We start from the raw sequence: 18,908 nt of genomic DNA on the forward strand, positions 1-18,908 counted from the left end.
TATTGAATCGCGACGCGATTTGTGTGTTCCATCGTCATTAACAGGCTCTGAACGTTACAATTAACTGTCAGTTTTGCGTCGGATTCGAAAATCTAGACTCACAGGAGATCGACCATAAGGTGCCCGAGGCAGCAATAGACCCTTGGAGACAAATCGGCTGGACGACGATGTATTGAATCGCGACGCAATTTGTGTGTTCCATCGTCATTAACAGGCTCTGAACGTTACAATTAACTGTCAGTTTTGCGTCGGATTCGAAAATCTAAACTCACAGGAGATCGACCATAAGGTGCCCGAGGCAGCAATAGACCCTTGGAGACAGGTCGGCCGGAGGACGATGTATTGAATCGCGACGGGATTTGTGTGTTCCATCGTCATTAACAGGCTCTGAACGTTACAATTAACTGTCAGTTTTGCGTCGGATTCGAAAATCTAGACTCACAGGAGATGGACCATAAGGTGCCCGAGGCAGCAATAGACCCTTGGAGACAGGTCGGCCGGAGGACGATGTATTGAATCGCGACGGGATTTGTGTGTTCCATCGTCATTAACAGGCTCTGAACGTTACAATTAACTGTCAGTTTTGCGTCGGATTCGAAAATCTAGACTCACAGGAGATCGACCATAAGGTGCCCGAGGCAGCAATACACACTTGGAGGCAGGTCGGCCGGAGGACGAAGTATTGAATCGCGACGCGATTTGTGTGTTCCATCGTCATTAACAGGCTCTGAACGTTACAATTAACCGTCAGTTTTGCGTCGGATTCGAAAATCTAGACTCACAGGAGATCGACCATAAGGTGCCCGAGGCAGCAATAGACCCTTGGAGACAGGTCGGCCGGAGGACGATGTATTGAATCGCGACGCAATTTGTGTGTTCCATCGTCATGAACAGGCTCTGAACCTTACAATTAACTGTCAGTTTTGCGTCGGATTCGAAAATCTAGACTCACAGGAGATCGACCATAAGGTGCCCGAGGCAGCAATAGACCCTTGGAGACAGGTCGGCCGGAGGACGATGTATTGAATCGCGACGCGATTTGTGTGTTCCATCGTCATTAACAGGCTCTGAACGTTACAATTAACCGTCAGTTTTGTGTCGCATTCGAAAATCTAGACTCACAGGAGATCGACCATAAGGTGCCCGAGGCAGCACTAGACCCTTGGAGACAAGTCGGCTGGAGGACGATGTATTGAATCGCGACGCGATTTGTGTGTTCCATCGTCATTAACAGGCTCTGAACGTTACAATCAACTGTCAGTTTTGCGTCGGATTCGAAAATCTAGACTCACAGGAGAACGACCATAAGGTGCCCGAGGCAGCAATAGACCCTTGGAGACAGGTCGGCCGGAGGACGATGTATTGAATCCCGACGCGATTTGTGTGTTCCATCGTCATTAACAGGCTCTGAACGTTACAATTAACTGTCTGTTTTGCGTCGGATGCGAAAATCTAGACTCACAGGAGATCGACCATAAGGTGACCGAGGCAGCAATAGACCCTTGGAGACAGGTCGGCCGGAGGACGATGTATTGAATCGCGACGCGATTTGTGTGTTCCATCGTCATTAACAGGCTCTGAACGTTACAATTAACTGTCAGTTTTGCGTCGGATTCGAAAATCTAGACTCACAGGAGATCGACCATAAGGTGCCCGAGGCAGCAATAGACCCTTGGGGACAGGTCGGCCGGAGGACGATGTATTGAATCGCGACGCGATTTGTGTGTTCCATCGTCATTAACAGGCTCTGAACGTTACAATTAACCGTCAGTTTTGCGTCGGATTCGAAAATCTAGACTCACAGGAGATCGACCATAAGGTGCCCGAGGCAGCAATAGACCCTTGGAGACAGGTCGGCCGGAAGACGATGTATTGAATCGCGACGCAATTTGTGTGTTCCATTGTCATTAAGGGGCTCTGAACCTTACAATTAACTGTCAGTTTTGCGTCGGATTCGAAAATCTAGACTCACAGAGGAACGACCATAAGGTGCCCGAGGCAGCACTAGACCCTTGGAGACAAGTCGGCTGGAGGACGATGTATTGAATCGCGACGCGATTTGTGTGTTCCATCGTCATTAACAGGCTCTGAACGTTACAATCAACTGTCAGTTTTGCGTCGGATTCGAAAATCTAGACTCACAGGAGAACGACCATAAGGTGCCCGAGGCAGCAATAGACCCTTGGAGACAGGTCGGCCGGAGGACGATGTATTGAATCGCGACGCGATTTGTGTGTTCCATCGTCATTAACAGGCTCTGAACGTTACAATTAACTGTCAGTTTTGCGTCGGATTCGAAAATCTAGACTCACAGAGGAACGACCATAAGGTGCCCGAAGCAGCAATAGACCCTTGGAGACAGGTCGGCCGGAGGAGGATGTATTGAATCGCGACGCGATTTGTGTGTTCCATCGTCATTAACAGGCTCTGAACGTTACAATTAACTGTCAGTTTTGCGTCGGATTCGAAAATCTAGACTCACAGGAGATCGACCATAAGGTGCCCGAGGCAGCACTAGACCCTTGGAGACAAGTCGGCTGGAGTACGATGTATTGAATCGCGACGCGATTTGTGTGTTCCATCGTCATTAACAGGCTCTGAACGTTACAATCAACTGTCAGTTTTGCGTCGGATTCGAAAATCTAGACTCACAGGAGAACGACCATAAGGTGCCCGAGGCAGCAATAGACCCTTGGAGACAGGTCGGCCGGAGGACGATGTATTGAATCGCGACGCAATTTGTGTGTTCCATCGTCATGAACAGGCTCTGAACCTTACAATTAACTGTCAGTTTTGCGTCGGATTCGAAAATCTAGACTCACAGGAGATCGACCATAAGGTGCCCGAGGCTGCACTAGACCCTTGGAGACAAATCGGCTGGACGACGATGTATTGAATCGCGACGCAATTTGTGTGTTCCATCGTCATTAACAGGCTCTGAACGTTACAATTAACTGTCAGTTTTGCGTCGGATTCGAAAATCTAAACTCACAGGAGATCGACCATAAGGTGCCCGAGGCAGCAATAGACCCTTGGAGACAGGTCGGCCGGAGGACGATGTATTGAATCGCGACGGGATTTGTGTGTTCCATCGTCATTAACAGGCTCTGAACGTTACAATTAACTGTCAGTTTTGCGTCGGATTCGAAAATCTAGACTCACAGGAGATGGACCATAAGGTGCCCGAGGCAGCAATAGACCCTTGGAGACAGGTCGGCCGGAGGACGATGTATTGAATCGCGACGCGATTTGTGTGTTCCATTGTCATTAAGAGGCTCTGAACGTTACAATTAACTGTCAGTTTTGCGTCGGATTCGAAAATCTAGACTCACAGGAGATGGACCATAAGGTGCCCGAGGCAGCAATAGACCCTTGGAGACAGGTCGGCCGGAGGACGATGTATTGAATCGCGACGGGATTTTTGTGTTCCATCGTCATTAACAGGCTCTGAACGTTACAATTAACTGTCAGTTTGGCGTCGGATTCGAAAATCTAGACTCACAAGACATCGACCATAAGGTGCCCGAGGCAGCAATAGACCCTTGGAGACACGTCGGCCGGAGGACGATGTATTGAATCGCGACGGGATTTGTGTGTTCCATCGTCATTAACAGGCTCTGAACGTTACAATTAACTGTCAGTTTTGCGTCGGATTCGAAAATCTAGACTCACAGGAGATCGACCATAAGGTGCCCGAGGCAGCAATAGACACTTGGAGGCAGGTCGGCCGGAGGACGATGTATTGAATCGCGACGCGATTTGTGTGTTCCATCGTCATTAACAGGCTCTGAACGTTACAATTAACCGTCAGTTTTGCGTCGGATTCGAAAATCTAGACTCACAGGAGATCGACCATAATGTGCCCGAGGCAGCAATAGACCCTTGGAGACAGGTCGGCCGGAGGACGATGTATTGAATCGCGACGCAATGTGTGTGTTCCATCGTCATGAACAGGCTCTGAACCTTACAATTAACTGTCAGATTTGCGTCGGATTCGAAAATCTAGACTCACAGGAGATCGACCATAAGGTGCCCGAGGCAGCAATAGACCCTTGGAGACAGGTCGGCCGGAGGACGATGTATTGAATCGCGACGCGATTTGTGTGTTCCATCGTCATTAACAGGCTCTGAACGTTACAATTAACTGTCACTTTTGCGTCGGATTCGAAAATCTAGACTCACAGGAGATCGACCATAAGGTGCCCGAGGCAGCAATAGACCCTTGGAGACAGGTCGGCCGGAGGACGATGTATTGAATCGCGACGGGATTTGTGTGTTCCATCGTCATTATCAGGCTCTGAACGTTACAATTAACTGTCAGTTTGGAGTCGGATTCGAAAATCTAGACTCAAAGGAGATCGACCATAAGGTGCCCGAGGCAGCAATAGACCCTTGGAGACAGGTCGGCCGGAGGACGATGTATTGAATCGCGACGGGATTTGTGTGTTCCATCGTCATTAACAGGCTCTGAACGTTACAATTAACTGCGTCGGTTTCGAAAATCTAGACTCACAGGAGATCGACCATAAGGTGCCCGAGGCAGCAATAGTCCCTTGGAATCAAGTCGGCCGGAGGACGATGTATTGAATCGCGACGCGATTTGTGTGTTCCATTGCCATTAAGAGGCTCTGAGCCTTACTATTAACTGTCAGTTTTGCGTCGGATTCGAAAATCAAGACTCACAGGAGAACGACCATACGGTGTCCGAGGCAGCACTAGACCCTTGGAGACAAGTCGGCTGGAGGACGATGTATTGAATCGCGACGCAATTTGTGTGTTCCATCGTCATTAACAGGCTCTGAACGTTACAATTAACAGTCAGTTTTTTGTCGGATTGAAAATCTAGACTCACAGGAGGTCGACCATAAGGTGCCCGAGGCAGCAATAGACCCTTGGAGACAGGTCGGCCGGAGGACGACGTATTGTATTGCGACGCGATTTGTGTGTTCCATTGTAATTAAGAGGCTGTGAACCTTACAATTAACTGTAAGTTTTGCGTCGGATTCGAAAATCTAGACTCACAGGAGATCGACCATAAGGTGCCCGAGGCAGCACTAGACCCTTGGAGACAGGTCGGCCGGAGGAGGATGTATTGAATCGCGACGGGATTTGTGTGTTCCATCGTCATTAACAGGCTCTGGACGTTTCAATTAACTGTCAGTTTTGCGTCCGATTCGAAAATCTAGACTCACAGGAGATCGACCATAAGGTGCCCGAGGCAGCAATAGACCCTTGGAGACAGGTCGGCCGGAGGACGATGTATTGAATCGCGACGCGATTTGTGTGTTCCATTGTCATTAAGAGGCCCTGAACCTTACAATTAACTGTCAGTTTTGCGTCGGATTCGAAAATCTAGACTCACAGGAGAACGACCATAAGGTGCCCGAGGCAGCACTAGACCCTTGGAGACAGGTCGGCTGGAGGACGATGTATTGAATCGCGACGCGATTTGTGTGTTCCATCGTCATTAACAGGCTCTGAACGTTACAATTAACTGTCAGTTTTGCGTCGGATTCGAAAATCTAGACTCACAGGAGAACGACCATAAGGTGCCCGAGGCAGCAATAGACCCTTGGAGACAGGTCGGCCGGAGGACGATGTATTGAATCGCGACGCAATTTGTGTGTTCTATCGTCATTAACAGGCTCTGAACCTTACAATTAACTGTCAGTTTTGCGTCGGATTCGAAAATCTAGACTCACAGGAGATCGACCATAAGGTGCCCGAGGCAGCAATAGACCCTTGGAGACAGGTCGGCCGGAGGACGATGTATTGAATCGCGACGCGATTTGTGTGTTCCATCGTCATTAACAGGCTCTGAACGTTACAATTAACTGTCAGTTTTGCGTCGGATTCGAAAATCTAGACTCACAGGAGATCGACCATAAGGTGCCCGAAGCAGCAATAGACCCTTGGAGACAGGTCGGCCGGAGGACGATGTATTGAATCGCGACGCATTTGTGTGTTCCATCGTCATTAACAGGCTCTGAACGTTACAATTAACTGTCAGTTTTGCGTCGGATTCGAAAATCTAGACTCACAGGAAATCGACCATAAGGTGCCCGAGGCAGCAATAGACCCTTGGAGACAGGTCGGCCGGAAGACGATGTATTGAATTGCGACGCAATTTGTGTGTTCCGTTGTCATTAAGGGGCTCTGAACCTTACAATTAACTGTCAGTTTTGCGTCGGATTCGAAAATCTAGACTCACAGAGGAACGACCATAAGGTGCCCGAGGCAGCACTAGACCCTTGGAGACAAGTCGGCTGGAGGACGATGTATTGAATCGCGACGCGATTTGTGTGTTCCATCGTCATTAACAGGCTCTGAACGTTACAATCAACTGTCAGTTTTGCGTCGGATTCGAAAATCTAGACTCACAGGAGAACGACCATAAGGTGCCCGAGGCAGCAATAGACCCTTGGAGACAGGTCGGCCGGAAGACGATGTATTGAATCGCGACGCAATTTGTGTGTTCCATTGTCATTAAGGGGCTCTGAACCTTACAATTAACTGTCAGTTTTGCGTCGGATTCGAAAATCTAGACTCACAGAGGAACGACCATAAGGTGCCCGAGGCAGCACTAGACCCTTGGAGACAAGTCGGCTGGAGGACGATGTATTGAATCGCGACGCGATTTGTGTGTTCCATCGTCATTAACAGGCTCTGAACGTTACAATCAACTGTCAGTTTTGCGTCGGATTCGAAAATCTAGACTCACAGGAGAACGACCATAAGGTGCCCGAGGCAGCAATAGACCCTTGGAGACAGGTCGGCCGGAGGACGATGTATTGAATCGCGACGCGATTTGTGTGTTCCATCGTCATTAACAGGCTCTGAACGTTACAATTAACTGTCAGTTTTGCGTCGGATTCGAAAATCTAGACTCACAGAGGAACGACCATAAGGTGCCCGAAGAAGCAATAGACCCTTGGAGACAGGTCGGCCGGAGGAGGATGTATTGAATCGCGACGCGATTTGTGTGTTCCATCGTCATTAACAGGCTCTGAACGTTACAATTAACTGTCAGTTTTGCGTCGGATTCGAAAATCTAGACTCACAGGAGATCGACCATAAGGTGCCCGAGGCAGCAATAGACTCTTGGAGACAGGTCGGCCGGAAGACGATGTATTGAATCGCGACGCAATTTGTGTGTTCCATTGTCATTAAGGGGCTCTGAACCTTACAATTAACTGTCAGTTTTGCGTCGGATTCGAAAATCTAGACTCACAGAGGAACGACCATAAGGTGCCCGAGGCAGCACTAGACCCTTGGAGACAAGTCGGCTGGAGGACGATGTATTGAATCGCGACGCGATTTGTGTGTTCCATCGTCATTAACAGGCTCTGAACGTTACAATCAACTGTCAGTTTTGCGTCGGATTCGAAAATCTAGACTCACAGGAGAACGACCATAAGGTGCCCGAGGCAGCAATAGACCCTTGGAGACAGGTCGGCCGGAGGACGATGTATTGAATCGCGACGCAATTTGTGTGTTCCATCGTCATTAACAGGCTCTGAACGTTACAATTAACTGTCAGTTTTGCGTCGGATTCGAAAATCTAGACTCACAGGAGAACGACCATAAGGTGCCCGACGGAGCAATAGATCCTTGGAGACAGGTCGGCCGGAGGACGATGTATTGAATCTCGACGCAATTTGTGTGTTCCATCGTCATGAACATGCTCTGAACCTTGCAATTAACTGTCAGTTTTGCGTCGGATTCGAAAATCTAGACTCACAGGAGATCGACCATAAGGTGCCCGAGGCAGCAATAGACCCTTGGAGACAGGTCGGCCGGAGGACGATGTATTGAATCGCGACGCGATTTGTGTATTCCATCGTCATTAACAGGCTCTGAACGTTACAATTAACAGTCAGTTTTGCGTCGGATTCGAAAATCTAGACTCACAGGAGATCGACCATAAGGTGCCCGAGGCAGCAATAGACCCTTGGAGACAGGTCGGCCGGAAGACGATGTATTGAATCGCGACGCAATTTGTGTGTTCCATTGTCATTAAGGGGCTCTGAACCTTACAATTAACTGTCAGTTTTGCGTCGGATTCGAAAATCTAGACTCACAGGAGATCGACCATAAGGTGCCCGAGGCAGCAATAGACCCTTGGAGACAGGTCGGCCGGAGGACGATGTATTGAATCGCGACGCGATTTGTGTGTTCCATTGTCATTAAGAGGCCCTGAACCTTACAATTAACTGTCAGTTTTGCGTCGGATTCGAAAATCTAGACTCACAGGAGAACGACCATAAGGTGCCCGAGGCAGCACTAGACCCTTGGAGACAAATCGGCTGGAGGACGATGTATTGAATCGCGACGCGATTTGTGTGTTCCATCGTCATTAACAGGCTCTGAACGTTACAATTAACTGTCAGTTTTGCGTCGGATTCGAAAATCTAGACTCACAGGAGAACGACCATAAGGTGCCCGAGGCAGCAATAGACCCTTGGAGACAGGTCGGCCGGAGGACGATGTATTGAATCGCGACGCGATTTGTGTGTTCCATCGTCATTAACAGGCTCTGAACGTTACAATTAACTGTCAGTTTTGCGTCGGATTCGAAAATCTAGACTCACAGGAAAACGACCATAAGGTGCCCGAAGCAGCAATAGACCCTTGGAGACAGGTCGGCCGGAGGACGATGTATTGAATCGCGACGCGATTTGTGTGTTCCATCGTCATTAACAGGCTCTGAACGTTACAATTAACTGTCAGTTTTGCGTCGGATTCGAAAATCTAGACTCACAGGAGATCGACCATAAGGTGCCCGAGGCAGCAATAGACCCTTGGAGACAGGTCGGCCGGAAGACGATGTATTGAATCGCGACGCAATTTGTGTGTTCCATTGTCATTAAGGGGCTCTGAACCTTACAATTAACTGTCAGTTTTGCGTCGGATTCGAAAATCTAGACTCACAGAGGAACGACCATAAGGTGCCCGAGGCAGCACTAGACCCTTGGAGACAAGTCGGCTGGAGGACGATGTATTGAATCGCGACGCGATTTGTGTGTTCCATCGTCATTAACAGGCTCTGAACGTTACAATCAACTGTCAGTTTTGCGTCGGATTCGAAAATCTAGACTCACAGGAGAACGACCATAAGGTGCCCGAGGCAGCAATAGACCCTTGGAGACAGGTCGGCCGGAGGACGATGTATTGAATCGCGACGCAATTTGTGTGTTCCATCGTCATGAACAGGCTCTGAACCTTACAATTAACTGTCAGTTTTGCGTCGGATTCGAAAATCTAGACTCACAGGAGATCGACCATAAGGTGCCCGAGGCTGCACTAGACCCTTGGAGACAAATCGGCTGGACGACGATGTATTGAATCGCGACGCAATTTGTGTGTTCCATCGTCATTAACAGGCTCTGAACGTTACAATTAACTGTCAGTTTTGCGTCGGATTCGAAAATCTAAACTCACAGGAGATGGACCATAAGGTGCCCGAGGCAGCAATAGACCCTTGGAGACAGGTCGGCCGGAGGACGATGTATTGAATCGCGACGGGATTTGTGTGTTCCATCGTCATTAACAGGCTCTGAACGTTACAATTAACTGTCAGTTTTGCGTCGGATTCGAAAATCTAGACTCACAGGAGATCGACCATAAGGTGCCCGAGGCAGCAATACACACTTGGAGGCAGGTCGGCCGGAAGACGATGTATTGAATCGCGACGCAATTTGTGTGTTCCATTGTCATTAAGGGGCTCTGAACCTTACAATTAACTGTCAGTTTTGCGTCGGATTCGAAAATCTAGACTCACAGAGGAACGACCATAAGGTGCCCGAGGCAGCAATAGACCCTTGGAGACAGGTCGGCCGGAGGACGATGTATTGAATCGCGACGCGATTTGTGTGTTCCATCGTCATTAACAGGCTCTGAACGTTACAATCAACTGTCAGTTTTGCGTCGGATTCGAAAATCTAGACTCACAGGAGAACGACCATAAGGTGCCCGAGGCAGCAATAGACCCTTGGAGACAGGTCGGCCGGAGGACGATGTATTGAATCGCGACGCAATTTGTGTGTTCCATCGTCATGAACAGGCTCTGAACCTTACAATTAACTGTCAGTTTTGCGACGGATTCGAAAATCTAGACTCACAGGAGATCGACCATAAGGTGCCCGAGGCTGCACTAGACCCTTGGAGACAAATCGGCTGGACGACGATGTATTGAATCGCGACGCAATTTGTGTGTTCCGTCGTCATTAACAGGCTCTGAACGTTACAATTAACTGTCAGTTTTGCGTCGGATTCGAAAATCTAAACTCACAGGAGATCGACCATAAGGTGCCCGAGGCAGCAATAGACCCTTGGAGACAGGTCGGCCGGAGGACGATGTATTGAATCGCGACGGGATTTGTGTGTTCCATCGTCATTAACAGGCTCTGAACGTTACAATTAACTGTCAGTTTTGCGTCGGATTCGAAAATCTAGACTCACAGGAGATGGACCATAAGGTGCCCGAGGCAGCAATAGACCCTTGGAGACAGGTCGGCCGAAGGACGATGTATTGAATCGTGACGCAATTTGTGTGTTCCATCGTCATTAACAGGCTCTGAACCTTACAATTAACTGTCAGTTTTGCGTCGGATTCGAAAATCTAGACTCAGAGGAGATCGACCATAAGGTGCCCGAGGCAGCAATAGACCCTTGGAGACAGGTCGGCCGGAGGACGATGTATTGAATCGCGACGCGATTTGTGTGTTCCATTGTCATTAAGAGGCCCTGAACCTTACAATTAACTGTCAGTTTTGCGTCGGATTCGAAAATCTAGACTCACAGGAGATCGACCATAAGGTGCCCGAGGCAGCAATAGACCCTTGGAGACAGGTCGGCCGGAGGACGATGTATTGAATCGCGACGCGATTTGTGTGTTCCATCGTCATTAACAGGCTCTGAACGTTACAATTAACTGTCAGTTTTGCGTCGGATTCGAAAATCTAGACTCACAGAGGAACGACCATAAGGTGCCCGAAGCTGCAATAGACCCTTGGAGACAGGTCGGCCGGAGGAGGATGTATTGAATCGCGACGCGATTTGTGTGTTCCATCGTCATTAACAGGCTCTGAACGTTACAATTAACTGTCAGTTTTGCGTCGGATTCGAAAATCTAGACTCACAGGAGATCGACCATAAGGTGCCCGAGGCAGCACTAGACCCTTGGAGACAAGTCGGCTGGAGGACGATGTATTGAATCGCGACGCGATTTGTGTGTTCCATCGTCATTAACAGGCTCTGAACGTTACAATCAACTGTCAGTTTTGCGTCGGATTCGAAAATCTAGACTCACAGGAGAACGACCATAAGGTGCCCGAGGCAGCAATAGACCCTTGGAGACAGGTCGGCCGGAGGACGATGTATTGAATCGCGACGCAATTTGTGTGTTCCATCGTCATGAACAGGCTCTGAACCTTACAATTAACTGTCAGTTTTGCGTCGGATTCGAAAATCTAGACTCACAGGAGATCGACCATAAGGTGCCCGAGGCAGCAATAGACCCTTGGAGACAGGTCGGCCGGAGGACGATGTATTGAATCGCGACGCAATTTGTGTGTTCCATCGTCATGAACAGGCTCTGAACCTTACAATTAACTGTCAGTTTTGCGTCGGATTCGAAAATCTAGACTCACAGGAGATCGACCATAAGGTGCCCGAGGCAGCAATAGACCCTTGGAGACAGGTCGGCCGGAGGACGATGTATTGAATCGCGACGCGATTTGTGTGTTCCATCGTCATTAACAGGCTCTGAACGTTACAATTAACCGTCAGTTTTGTGTCGCATTCGAAAATCTAGACTCACAGGAGATCGACCATAAGGTGCCCGAGGCAGCACTAGACCCTTGGAGACAAGTCGGCTGGAGGACGATGTATTGAATCGCGACGCGATTTGTGTGTTCCATCGTCATTAACAGGCTCTGAACGTTACAATCAACTGTCAGTTTTGCGTCGGATTCGAAAATCTAGACTCACAGGAGAACGACCATAAGGTGCCCGAGGCAGCAATAGACCCTTGGAGACAGGTCGGCCGGAGGAGGATGTATTGAATCGCGACGCGATTTGTGTGTTCCATCGTCATTAACAGGCTCTGAACGTTACAATTAACCGTCAGTTTTGCGTCGGATTCGAAAATCTAGACTCACAGGAGATCGACCATAAGGTGCCCGAGGCAGCAATAGACCCTTGGAGACAGGTCGGCCGGAAGACGATGTATTGAATCGCGACGCAATTTGTGTGTTCCATTGTCATTAAGGGGCTCTGAACCTTACAATTAACTGTCAGTTTTGCGTCGGATTCGAAAATCTAGACTCACAGAGGAACGACCATAAGGTGCCCGAGGCAGCAATAGACCCTTGGAGACAGGTCGGCCGGAGGACGATGTATTGAATCGCGACGCGATTTGTGTGTTCCATCGTCATTAACAGGCTCTGAACGTTACAATCAACTGTCAGTTTTGCGTCGGATTCGAAAATCTAGACTCACAGGAGAACGACCATAAGGTGCCCGAGGCAGCAATAGACCCTTGGAGACAGGTCGGCCGGAGGACGATGTATTGAATCGCGACGCAATTTGTGTGTTCCATCGTCATGAACAGGCTCTGAACCTTACAATTAACTGTCAGTTTTGCGACGGATTCGAAAATCTAGACTCACAGGAGATCGACCATAAGGTGCCCGAGGCTGCACTAGACCCTTGGAGACAAATCGGCTGGACGACGATGTATTGAATCGCGACGCAATTTGTGTGTTCCGTCGTCATTAACAGGCTCTGAACGTTACAATTAACTGTCAGTTTTGCGTCGGATTCGAAAATCTAAACTCACAGGAGATCGACCATAAGGTGCCCGAGGCAGCAATAGACCCTTGGAGACAGGTCGGCCGGAGGACGATGTATTGAATCGCGACGGGATTTGTGTGTTCCATCGTCATTAACAGGCTCTGAACGTTACAATTAACTGTCAGTTTTGCGTCGGATTCGAAAATCTAGACTCACAGGAGATGGACCATAAGGTGCCCGAGGCAGCAATAGACCCTTGGAGACAGGTCGGCCGAAGGACGATGTATTGAATCGTGACGCAATTTGTGTGTTCCATCGTCATTAACAGGCTCTGAACCTTACAATTAACTGTCAGTTTTGCGTCGGATTCGAAAATCTAGACTCAGAGGAGATCGACCATAAGGTGCCCGAGGCAGCAATAGACCCTTGGAGACAGGTCGGCCGGAGGACGATGTATTGAATCGCGACGCGATTTGTGTGTTCCATTGTCATTAAGAGGCCCTGAACCTTACAATTAACTGTTAGTTTTGCGTCGGATTCGAAAATCTAGACTCACAGGAGAACGACCATAAGGTGCCCGAGGCAGCACTAGACCCTTGGAGACAAATCGGCTGGAGGACGATGTATTGAATCGCGACGCGATTTGTGTGTTCCATCGTCATTAACAGGCTCTGAACGTTACAATTAACTGTCAGTTTTGCGTCGGATTCGAAAATCTAGACTCACAGGAGAACGACCATAAGGTGCCCGAGGCAGCAATAGACCCTTGGAGACAGGTCGGCCGGAGGACGATGTATTGAATCGCGACGCGATTTGTGTGTTCCATCGTCATTAACAGGCTCTGAACGTTACAATTAACTGTCAGTTTTGCGTCGGATTCGAAAATCTAGACTCACAGGAGATCGACCATAAGGTGCCCGAGGCTGCACTAGACCCTTGGAGACAAATCGGCTGGACGACGATGTATTGAATCGCGACGCAATTTGTGTGTTCCATCGTCATTAACAGGCTCTGAACGTTACAATTAACTGTCAGTTTTGCGTCGGATTCGAAAATCTAAACTCACAGGAGATGGACCATAAGGTGCCCGAGGCAGCAATAGACCCTTGGAGACAGGTCGGCCGGAGGACGATGTATTGAATCGCGACGGGATTTGTGTGTTCCATCGTCATTAACAGGCTCTGAACGTTACAATTAACTGTCAGTTTTGCGTCGGATTCGAAAATCTAGACTCACAGGAGATCGACCATAAGGTGCCCGAGGGAGCAATACACACTTGGAGGCAGGTCGGCCGGAGGACGAAGTATTGAATCGCGACGCGATTTGTGTGTTCCATCGTCATTAACAGGCTCTGAACGTTACAATTAACCGTCAGTTTTGCGTCGGATTCGAAAATCTAGACTCACAGGAGATCGACCATAAGGTGCCCGAGGCAGCAATAGACCCTTGGAGACAGGTCGGCCGGAGGACGATGTATTGAATCGCGACGCAATTTGTGTGTTCCATCGTCATGAACAGGCTCTGAACCTTACAATTAACTGTCAGTTTTGCGTCGGATTCGAAAATCTAGACTCACAGGAGATCGACCATAAGGTGCCCGAGGCAGCAATAGACCCTTGGAGACAGGTCGGCCGGAGGACGATGTATTGAATCGCGACGCGATTTGTGTGTTCCATCGTCATTAACAGGCTCTGAACGTTACAATTAACCGTCAGTTTTGTGTCGCATTCGAAAATCTAGACTCACAGGAGATCGACCATAAGGTGCCCGAGGCAGCACTAGACCCTTGGAGACAAGTCGGCTGGAGGACGATGTATTGAATCGCGACGCGATTTGTGTGTTCCATCGTCATTAACAGGCTCTGAACGTTACAATCAACTGTCAGTTTTGCGTCGGATTCGAAACTCTAGACTCACAGGAGAACGACCATAAGGTGCCCGAGGCAGCAATAGACCCTTGGAGACAGGTCGGCCGGAGGACGATGTATTGAATCGCGACGCGATTTGTGTGTTCCATCGTCATTAACAGGCTCTGAACGTTACAATTAACTGTCAGTTTTGCGTCGGATTCGAAAATCTAGACTCACAGAGGAACGACCATAAGGTGCCCGAAGCAGCAATAGACCCTTGGAGACAGGTCGGCCGGAGGAGGATGTATTGAATCGCGACGCGATTTGTGTGTTCCATCGTCATTAACAGGCTCTGAACGTTACAATTAACTGTCAGTTTTGCGTCGGATTCGAAAATCTAGACTCACAGATCGACCATAAGGTGCCCGAGGCAGCACTAGACCCTTGGAGACAAGTCGGCTGGAGGACGATGTATTGAATCGCGACGCGATTTGTGTGTTCCATCGTCATTAACAGGCTCTGAACGTTACAATCAACTGTCAGTTTTGCGTCGGATTCGAAAATCTAGACTCACAGGAGAACGACCATAAGGTGCCCGAGGCAGCAATAGACCCTTGGAGACAGGTCGGCCGGAGGACGATGTATTGAATCGCGACGCAATTTGTGTGTTCCATCGTCATGAACAGGCTCTGAACGTTACAATTAACTGTCAGTTTTGCGTCGGATTCGAAAATCTAGACTCACAGGAGATGGACCATAAGGTGCCCGAGGCAGCAATAGACCCTTGGAGACAGGTCGGCCGAAGGACGATGTATTGAATCGTGACGCAATTTGTGTGTTCCATCGTCATTAACAGGCTCTGAACCTTACAATTAACTGTCAGTTTTGCGTCGGATTCGAAAATCTAGACTCAGAGGAGATCGACCATAAGGTGCCCGAGGCAGCAATAGACCCTTGGAGACAGGTCGGCCGGAGGACGATGTATTGAATCGCGACGCGATTTGTGTGTTCCATTGTCATTAAGAGGCCCTGAACCTTACAATTAACTGTCAGTTTTGCGTCGGATTCGAAAATCTAGACTCACAGGAGATCGACCATAAGGTGCCCGAGGCAGCAATAGACCCTTGGAGACAGGTCGGCCGGAGGACGATGTATTGAATCGCGACGCGATTTGTGTGTTCCATCGTCATTAACAGGCTCTGAACGTTACAATTAACTGTCAGTTTTGCGTCGGATTCGAAAATCTAGACTCACAGAGGAACGACCATAAGGTGCCCGAAGCTGCAATAGACCCTTGGAGACAGGTCGGCCGGAGGAGGATGTATTGAATCGCGACGCGATTTGTGTGTTCCATCGTCATTAACAGGCTCTGAACGTTACAATTAACTGTCAGTTTTGCGTCGGATTCGAAAATCTAGACTCACAGGAGATCGACCATAAGGTGCCCGAGGCAGCACTAGACCCTTGGAGACAAGTCGGCTGGAGGACGATGTATTGAATCGCGACGCGATTTGTGTGTTCCATCGTCATTAACAGGCTCTGAACGTTACAATCAACTGTCAGTTTTGCGTCGGATTCGAAAATCTAGACTCACAGGAGAACGACCATAAGGTGCCCGAGGCAGCAATAGACCCTTGGAGACAGGTCGGCCGGAGGACGATGTATTGAATCGCGACGCAATTTGTGTGTTCCATCGTCATGAACAGGCTCTGAACCTTACAATTAACTGTCAGTTTTGCGTCGGATTCGAAAATCTAGACTCACAGGAGATCGACCATAAGGTGCCCGAGGCAGCAATAGATCCTTGGAGACAGGTCGGCCGGAGGACGATGTATTGAATCGCGACGCGATTTGTGTGTTCCATTGTCATTAAGAGGCCCTGAACCTTACAATTAACTGTCAGTTTTGCGTCGGATTCGAAAATCTAGACTCACAGGAGAACGACCATAAGGTGCCCGAGGCAGCAATAGACCCTTGGAGACAAATCGGCTGGAGGACGATGTATTGAATCGCGACGCGATTTGTGTGTTCCATCGTCATTAACAGGCTCTGAACGTTACAATTAACTGTCAGTTTTGCGTCGGATTCGAAAATCTAGACTCACAGGAGAACGACCATAAGGTGCCCGAGGCAGCAATAGACCCTTGGAGACAGGTCGGCCGGAGGACGATGTATTGAATCGCGACGCAATTTGTGTGTTCCATCGTCATTAACAGGCTCTGAACGTTACAATTAACTGTCAGTTTTGCGTCGGATTCGAAAATCTAGACTCACAGGAGATCGACCATAAGGTGCCCGAGGCAGCAATAGACCCTTGGAGACAGGTCGGCCGGAGGACGATGTATTGAATCGCGACGCGATTTGTGTGTTCCATCGTCATTAACAGGCTCTGAACGTTACAATTAACCGTCAGTTTTGTGTCGCATTCGAAAATCTAGACTCACAGGAGATCGACCATAAGGTGCCCGAGGCAGCACTAGACCCTTGGAGACAAGTCGGCTGGAGGACGATGTATTGAATCGCGACGCGATTTGTGTGTTCCATCGTCATTAACAGGCTCTGAACGTTACAATCAACTGTCAGTTTTGCGCCGGATTCGAAAATCTAGACTCACAGGAGAACGACCATAAGGTGCCCGAGGCAGCAATAGACCCTTGGAGACAGGTCGGCCGGAGGACGATGTATTGAATCGCGACGCAATTTGTGTGTTCCATCGTCATGAACAGGCTCTGAACCTTACAATTAACTGTCAGTTTTGCGTCGGATTCGAAAATCTAGACTCACAGGAGATCGACCATAAGGTGACCGAGGCAGCAATAGACCCTTGGAGACAGGTCGGCCGGAGGACGATGTATTGAATCGCGACGCGATTTGTGTGTTCCATCGTCATTAACAGGCTCTGAACGTTACAATTAACTGTCAGTTTTGCGTCGGATTCGAAAATCTAGACTCACAGGAGATCGACCATAAGGTGCCCGAGGCAGCAATAGACCCTTGGGGACAGGTCGGCCGGACGACGATGTATTGAATCGCGACGCGATTTGTGTGTTCCATCGTCATTAACAGGCTCTGAACGTTACAATTAACCGTCAGTTTTGCGTCGGATTCGAAAATCTAGACTCACAGGAGATCGACCATAAGGTGCCCGAGGCAGCAATAGACCCTTGGAGACAGGTCGGCCGGAAGACGATGTATTGAATCGCGACGCAATTTGTGTGTTCCATTGTCATTAAGGGGCTCTGAACCTTACAATTAACTGTCAGTTTTGCGTCGGATTCGAAAATCTAGACTCACAGAGGAACGACCATAAGGTGCCCGAGGCAGCACTAGACCCTTGGAGACAAGTCGGCTGGAGGACGATGTATTGAATCGCGACGCGATTTGTGTGTTCCATCGTCATTAACAGGCTCTGAACGTTACAATCAACTGTCAGTTTTGCGTCGGATTCGAAAATCTAGACTCACAGGAGAACGACCATAAGGTGCCCGAGGCAGCAATAGACCCTTGGAGACAGGTCGGCCGGAGGACGATGTATTGAATCGCGACGCGATTTGTGTGTTCCATCGTCATTAACAGGCTCTGAACGTTACAATTAACTGTCAGTTTTGCGTCGGATTCGAAAATCTAGACTCACAGGAGATCGACCATAAGGTGCCCGAAGCAGCAATAGACCCTTGGAGACAGGTCGGCCGGAGGAGGATGTATTGAATCGCGACGCGATTTGTGTGTTCCATCGTCATTAACAGGCTCTGAACGTTACAATTAACTGTCAGTTTTGCGTCGGATTCGAAAATCTAGACTCACAGGAGATCGACCATAAGGTGCCCGAGGCAGCACTAGATCCTTGGAGACAAGTCGGCTGGAGGACGATGTATTGAATCGCGACGCGATTTGTGTGTTCCATCGTCATTAACAGGCTCTGAACGTTACAATCAACTGTCAGTTTTGCGTCGGATTCGAAAATCTAGACTCACAGGAGAACGACCATAAGGTGCCCGAGGCAGCAATAGACCCTTGGAGACAGGTCGGCCGGAGGACGATGTATTGAATCGCGACGCAATTTGTGTGTTCCATCGTCATGAACAGGCTCTGAACCTTACAATTAACTGTCAGTTTTGCGTCGGATTCGAAAATCTAGACTCACAGGAGATCGACCATAAGGTGCCCGAGGCTGCACTAGACCCTTGGAGACAAATCGGCTGGACGACGATGTATTGAATCGCGACGCAATTTGTGTGTTCCATCGTCATTAACAGGCTCTGAA

This window comes from Schistocerca nitens, chromosome 8 (genome assembly GCF_023898315.1).
Source record: "Schistocerca nitens isolate TAMUIC-IGC-003100 chromosome 8, iqSchNite1.1, whole genome shotgun sequence".
NCBI lineage: Eukaryota > Metazoa > Arthropoda > Insecta > Orthoptera > Acrididae > Schistocerca > Schistocerca nitens.